Raw genomic sequence first — 6,000 nt, forward strand, 5'->3', positions numbered from 1 at the left:
TCCCCTTCAGCTCAAGCCGCGGAACAATACCGAGCGATTCCGACTGCGACCTACTCTAGATAGAGTGGGGTCGTGCAAAACAGACAATGACCTTTAAAAGACAATATGCTAATAAATAGCTGTGGCGCGGGCCGAGGCACTCCACACAAAGGGACCTTGGGAAACCGGCAGGGTTTTAATCAGGTGCGGCTCTTTTTAAAAAGAGCCCGTGGCCACATAATTGATCCCAAAAGGTAGGTCCTCCCGCAGAACCTTGGGATGGCGTTCCGTTACTATAAAGAACTAATGGTGTTCTTTGTTTTGCTCTCTAGGAGGACGGAAGAGGGGGTGAGGGGATTTAAATCTACTATAGGTTCCCACTCTCCAAAGGCCACAAATGGTGAGCATTTTAATGATGTAAATGTTTTGATGTCTGACACCTACTGAATATGGAAAAAAAAAAAAGGGTTAGTGTGTATTTAGCCCCTCCAGTGACGATGCATAGGCAAACAGCCTGGACAAGATAAAAAGACCAAAAAGAAGAAAAAAAAAAAAAAGTCATTGAATCAGTGTTAATACTGACACGGCTGGAAACAATTGTGTGTATGTGTGTGTGCATGTGCTCTCTTTGGTTCAATCTGCCTGGAGATGTGAGGAAAAACCCCATGTGTTAAAATGATATTATACTCAGTCTCTCCAATTATTGCACTGGTAGTGGGGCCACTTGTTGGATTTTGGAGAGTTTGGGGTTGAGACCATTGGGGAAACCAAATGGGAAGAGTATCCTCATGATGCAAAAACTGTTTGGAAGAGGACTTAATTGGACAAACATGGTGCGCGTTAGTGGCCAAACCGGCACCCATCCTTCCATCCATTTTCTACCACTTCAGTCCCACGGATGAGTGGAGCCTATCGCTCGTTCAAAGGAACAAGTGAAGGGTTAGTTCCTTTATGGCGGACGTGCCCTTGAGCAAGCCACCAAAAGACTCTCCATGACTGCACTGGTGTGTGCTCAAGATGGATTTAATTTTTCCTTGGGGTAAACCAAAGTTTCTCAAAGTAAAACGTCTTGTCCATCAGAAAGACAACTCCAACCCTAAGATACTTAATCTTTTTTTCCCCCTCCAGCACAACCAGTGATTCCGAGATACGGATGAGATAAGCGAGCTCGGAGCTCGCCAGCGGTCACGATGCCTGCCAACGCGCCGCTCGGAACGGCATTTGTCAAAGAGACCGCAACGTATACACACGTGAACCCCTTGGCAAGCGGAAAACACGGCTTGGCTAAACTGTGGTTTGCGCTGATTACAGGTCTGCAGATGCTGCCGATTCCATCAGAGAAAAACATGACAAGTAGGCGGGATCATCTGACTCGCAGCTGTCAGGTGAAACCACAAAAGATTGCTCCTGGCACACTGGCCTCTGGGTTATTTTGGATCTGGTGAACAGTGAAGTCAGGCTGCTTTACAGTATTTAGCATCAAAGTCTAAACAAAAGAGCTTCTCAAGTTCCCTACTCTGATACAAGTGTCTGCTGCAACTGACTTAAGTAAACTTGGAGGGGGAAAAACAATTATGTACTGTGGTTTTAAATGTCTCTAACCAAGGGAGTGGAAAATAAATCAAGTAATTGCGTTACACTTTCCAATGCTGCGTGGAGATCATCTTTCGCAGCTGGGTAAACACATCACACGCGGCGCAAACATCCAGTTAAATGTGAAATATTACACCGATCAAAGCGAGACAGTCACATTTACTCCTGAAGCAAGAGCAGCAACAACGCAAAGAAAGCAAGACTGAGGACACTGGAGACTGAAGCATATGATTTATCCAACTGCAGTACCTGTTCATGATACATGTTACCTTACGACACCGAGTAGCTAACGCTTTTAATGGCGTTAAATATGCCCCCTTTTTTTTTAACTCCTCATACACTTTAAATGAACTGTGAGTGGCTATTGGTGAAGGAACAAAATGGCTTTTTCTTGTGTACTTTTGTTGAGATTGGCCAATAGATCAGCCCCTCTGCAGTTTCCTAGCATACATTGCGGCATACAATACTCAGCTTTTTTCCCCGTCATGTCGTTTAAGCGCGTTTATGTTACCTGTAGTTCGTTGAATGGGTGTTTGAATAAATTATCGGGTTAAATTTAACAAACCGTGACTGTGAATTGTGTGCGATACAGTAACATCCCGGTTCGTCCCATCGAGTGGTAAACTAAGGTTAGCATGAGCTAGCGTCTCACCAGGATATATTAGCGTGATATGTTTCCCACCAACATTACTTTCAATATGGTTACAAATATACCATTTGTAAGTAACAGTCCAAGATTATGAACATGTTGCACAGTGCATCATTTTGTATGAAATCCTGCTAAATGGTGATGATCCATGCAATCCAATACTGGATGATAAAACTATGAACAGTTATGTACAGTACCATGTTAAGATGTAAATGTGTCTTTATCGTGACATTAATGGACAATATTTTCGTCAGATTACTAATGTCGCCTCTGTCAAATTGAAAATCCAAGGACAGAGCACGCTTCCACCATGCTAACCTTGCCTGCAAACCATCCCATAAAATCCCATCACTACACTTAATTGTTCAATATGAATCCAATGCATCGGAGGTAATTCAAATGTCTTTCTGCGATGGATATGTGCAATTGTTCTCTTTCCCTATTCTAATTTAATGCCACGCGGGGAAGGTGATTGGCTCTGTGTTGCCACTGCCGCCAAGCGGGGTCAGCCGCGCCATCAAGCACTGTAATTGAGTAGTTAGCAGCAATTTTCTCCCTTAATTTCTATCTGCGGAATCCGGGGCCGGCATGGCAAGTAGCACATTACACCGCCGCGATTGTGGCAAAGTGTAATAACATTGTTTCCACAGTTTGAAAACTTCCACCAAACAAATGAGAAAAAAAAAAAACGGCTTCCATCTTTGATCACACACATACACGCACACACACAATACATCTAGGCATGTGCAGAATAAAGAGCGCGGTGACGTTGCATTAACATATAGATAATTAGCTGCTCCAATCGCGCCCCACCCTTCAACACCCTAATCCCTCTGACAAAGCCCTCTGACGAACACTATCACAAACACCATGTTGACGCTGCCGCCGCTCTTTGGAGGCCATCTTGTTTGGCTTATTCGCCGTGACACGCTTCTATCGGAGGAAGATGAAGGAGGCAGAGGATTTACGAGGGCGTAATCCACGTGCGGCGCCGCTCGTTGTGTATGTTCTGGGAGAGTAGGCCCGGGCGGAGCAATAAACTAATGGAGCGGGCGGGTTGCTAACTCCGACTGGGAGAATTATGACGATCTTAAAGCTGTTTCAGGGACAAAGATGAATATAAAATTAGGATTCGGACCACTAATGGCTGCTTTATACTCCAGGAGCTCATATGTTATCTTGCAAAATTAAAAAAAAAAAAAAAATGCTTTTATGAAAATAACACGGTTTTCCTGTAACAAATGTAATTTCATAACTGTAGGAGTACATCTTGTCTCCCCTTCCACCTTATTATATTTTTAATTATTTGGGGGCACTACATCAAAAATTGAAGTAATAATAGTTGTAATTTAATCACTTTTTCCCGCCTCTCCCATCTTAATGTGTGTTTCATTCATTATTGATCATACGCTGATGATGTGCTCACGACAAGCTTCAGTGCAGCGTTGGTGATTCAAGGTTTTCATTTCTGGCCGCCCAAACAAAAGATAATTACCACCAGCCCACCCTGAAGAACACCCCCAGCTTGACGTCACTTCCATCCACTCAAGGTTCAGCGCATCCTACTGCACGCAGTGTTGCTCGCCGCCGGTCAAACAACATAATTACTCAGGACCAGAAGACGACGACTGGGAGGAGAAGGAAGAGGAGGAGGGATTTAATTTATCCACCTATATCTCATTTCGCTTCTTTCAAACTATCTTCTCATCTCAGGCTTCATGTAGTCTGTCTGGAGATGAACATGCACACAAACATACCCTCCAGGTCGAAGGTTCTTCGAATGAAAGGGAAAACCTGACAAAATGATTTAATTGTGTGCACCAATCAAGTAGGTCCAACGGCAAACATCAGAAACCACCCTAACCCAAATCCGAAAGATATGAATGAATGAATGAATGAATATGAAATATGAAATATGAGTGTTCTTCCTGGAATTTTGTAGGAAGTCATATGATTTTTTTGATTCAAAGTAATCATTACGTTTCATGCATTCCACAAATATTGCCGACAAACACAACAGAAAATGCCATGTTTTCTGAATGTATACAGACATATTTAAATATAGTTTCAAACCAGAAAGGGTTGGGGCATATTATTGATTAATTACAAAAAAATAAAAAGGCACACAAAAGTATGTCAGTCTTCATGAAGTGCAGTGCAATAGTTTAAGGACAAAATCATATTAAATCCTTGTGATTTTTAACATTTTAAAAACTGTTATTGTCCTAACTGTGGCCCGGCCGTTTAATTGGCAGTCCAAGTTAATCGGCTCATATCAGCCATTTTCCAATGTTCATGATTTTTCCCCACACATTAACACATGACAATACAACACATAAGACAAAACGAACAAAACAAAGCAACAGCAACAAAATCGGCCAATTTTAGCCAATTGTACTCTGTTGTGAAGTTAAACACGAAAGGACAAAGTATTGCAAAACAGTCAAAAGTTCTGCCTAAGTCATCTTTTGTTGTTGTATGTGTTAAGGCACCTAAAACTACGTTATTTTATTCATTATATATATTTTAAATTAATCAGTCAATCATTCGGTTATGGGAATTTTGTTCTGCAAAATATCGGAATCGGCATTGGCCTGAAATAAAAATCCATATCGGTCAGGCCCTAGTCCTAACACAGAAGCGCAACACACTCTTCATTTGGTACACTAACATTTCTAATGACACAATTACTGTGCAAAAAAAGCTGTTCAGTTTTGAGATGTACTAATTGAAAATAATTGCAGTTCAAGTTTGTATTGTTGTAAAAGTGATATTGAGAGTAGTTTCTAATATTTTGCTGCCTTTTTGGAGACCCAACAATGCACTCTATGTGTCAATGAAAACAGAGAATGATTTTTCATATGGATTTCATTAGATCGGTGATTCTCAAAGTGTAGTACGAGTACCACTAGTGGTATGCGGGATCCCTTGAGTGGTACGCGAAAGAAACACTGATTCAAAATTTTACAAGAATTTACATTTAAAAAATGAAATAAAAAGTAAAACTATTACTTGTAGAAGAAAGCTTGTAGCTGTGCATAAAGCCTGTTTAGAACTTGTTTAAACACTATAGTTATTACTTTTCACGTACAATACATTTTCTTACTGTAAATACAGCACATTTCTTAAGTACATTTTAATTGAAATATTGTCTAAGCAGTTATTTTTAAATTTCCCTATACTCAAGAGCAATGTTACTGTTCAAAATGTTACAGTGGCTTACAATAATAAAAATAGATGAACACCGAGGCTATTAATGATGGCTATTACGGTGGTACTTGGGGAGCTAAGTATTTTTAGGTGGTACTTAGTGTAACATTTTTGCAAACCACTGCATTAGATGGCGCAGGTGCACCTAATGTTGTTGCCAGTGAGTGTTGAACTGGCTTTTTGAAATGGCAGGTGGTCACTATTGAGTCGCAGGTGTAGCGACGTCCATTCCCAGCCCGTATCAGACTGCGGCAGCAGTCCCCTACGACGGTCTCCTCGCAAACGAAAGCCAAGTATTTTTATTAAGGAGTGGGGACAGCATTCATTTTTTAAAACCTCGTCAATAAAATATCATACGGTCGCTCCACATTCCTCAGAATTATAATGACATGAATATTTAAATTTAAATGCATTCCGAGCACGCCGGTTTTCTCTTCTTCATGACGGCATCAGATCTCATTTTCTACTTAAGCTCCTCCATCATGTTTATGCATATCCATATGCATGATACATATCTCTTTTTTATATATATAAAGCTTTTTAATGCGGACCAGATAATTTTGCTTGAC

At 40.9% G+C, this 6,000-nt stretch overlaps 1 long non-coding RNA gene across 1 annotated transcript; it reads left to right on the forward strand.

Annotated features, from left to right (window-relative positions):
• Positions 1 to 27: 27 nt before the first annotated feature.
• LOC133472270 (uncharacterized) lies at positions 28 to 1,603 on the forward strand. The gene is made up of 3 exons (XR_009786665.1): positions 28 to 233; positions 312 to 379; positions 1,108 to 1,603. It is a non-coding gene; the product is annotated as an uncharacterized LOC133472270 (long non-coding RNA).
• The last annotated feature ends 4,397 nt before the right edge of the window (positions 1,604 to 6,000 follow it).

This window comes from Phyllopteryx taeniolatus, chromosome 22, assembly GCF_024500385.1.
Source record: "Phyllopteryx taeniolatus isolate TA_2022b chromosome 22, UOR_Ptae_1.2, whole genome shotgun sequence".
Classification (NCBI taxonomy): domain Eukaryota; kingdom Metazoa; phylum Chordata; class Actinopteri; order Syngnathiformes; family Syngnathidae; genus Phyllopteryx; species Phyllopteryx taeniolatus.